We start from the raw sequence: 1,419 nt of genomic DNA, 5'->3' as shown, positions 1-1,419 counted from the left end.
ATGGGATGTTTCAGCTGGGGCTCAAAATTCAAGGTGGCAGTCAGTCAAAGTCTGGGGAAGAGTTCTCCACAAGAGCTCAGCCAGTGCAAAGGCCCTGAGGGGAGCAAGCTTGGAGGCAGGACAGGGAGGCCAAAGTGGCAGATGGAGTGTGAGCAAGATGCATGGACAGGAACAGGAGAGGTCAGCAGGGTAGATCATGTCTGGCCATGGGGAAGCAATAATGTGTTCATTCTTGGGACAGGAGAAGCCAGGGAGAGTGTGAAGAGAGGTCAGAGGCCTTGAGAGGACAAGATAGGGCTCACTAGAGCATTCCTCTTCCCACTGTATCATGCTGCTTCTTTTCTGCCTGGCCACCTTCACCCACTCTCTGTTCTTTGTGGACATATAAGAAAGGATTGGAGTAGAGTTACTGTAGACCTCCGGCTAGCTCAGTCGGTAGAGCATGGGACTCTTAATCTCAGGGTCGTGGGTTCGAGCCCCACGTTGGGCGCCAGCTGTTGTTGTGTGTGGGGGTGGTTTCGCGCTGCTACGCCAGCTGTTGGCTGGGTGCGTGGGTTTCACTGCTGGGCGGGTCCCTGGCTCTCCACGGCTCCCGGGTGCTGGGAACTACAGATTGGTCAGGTCTGCGACGGCTCTGGCGAGTGCAGGCTCTGCGCCAAGGCAGGCTGCCGGGTGCTGGCGACTCTGCGGATTGCTGCAAGCTGCCGGGTGGGCTGCTTCAATCTGCAGGGGGCTCAGGCTAGCTGCGGAACGCTCTCACTGTGCTCGTGGGTCGTTGGCCACTGAACCACGAGGGCGGGGGAGGTGCAGGAACGGCGAACGCAGAATCTTCGGGAGTGAATGCTGACGGGGGACAGCTCCTCCAGGGAGACTGAATCACAGGCTGGTCGTGCGCAGTGAGACACAAATCAGCTCAGTCGGGTGATCTCAGTGATACAGCTCCATTAGACTCAGTGATTCAGCTCCGTTGTTTATTAGGGTGAAAACTAGAAGATTTATAGTGTGGAGGCAGTAGCAAAAGCCTCAGCTGATAGGTGCTCCTAGAATGCTTTATTTACATGTGGCGGTGGGCTTCTATGCTGTCAGACAGTGCCTGATTAAAACCTGGTAGTTTCTATGCCAGAGGTCATGTTTCTGTGGCGGCCACTTCAAAGGTGAGTCAGGAAGAGAGTAGGAGGTGCCCCGCTGAAAAAGGGAGTCTCTCCATTATGCGCCAAGCCGGCTCACAGCTATCCGGACATGGAGAGACTGCAACCCAAACAGCAGGGGTCCCCAACAAGTTACCTCCTTGACTATGGAATTAATGCGGTTGTAGATCCCAGTGTGTTGAAAGGACTCTACTATCAGGCTCAGAGAGTGGAAAAGGCCTACCCAAGGTCACACAGCATTTTCATTGAAGAACAGGGACCATACCTCAGT

At 54.8% G+C, this 1,419-nt stretch overlaps 1 non-coding gene across 1 annotated transcript; it reads left to right on the top strand.

Moving 5' to 3' along the window:
* Positions 1–417: 417 nt before the first annotated feature.
* Positions 418–490, top strand: Trnak-cuu. The gene has a single exon. It is a non-coding gene; the product is annotated as a tRNA-Lys (tRNA).
* The last annotated feature ends 929 nt before the right edge of the window (positions 491–1,419 follow it).

Source organism: Nannospalax galili, unplaced genomic scaffold (assembly GCF_000622305.1).
Source record: "Nannospalax galili isolate Female #2095 unplaced genomic scaffold, S.galili_v1.0 scaffold704, whole genome shotgun sequence".
Classification (NCBI taxonomy): Eukaryota; Metazoa; Chordata; class Mammalia; order Rodentia; family Spalacidae; genus Nannospalax; species Nannospalax galili.
Note: the sequence above shows the minus strand (reverse complement) of the source record. Positions and strands in the feature narration are given on the sequence as shown.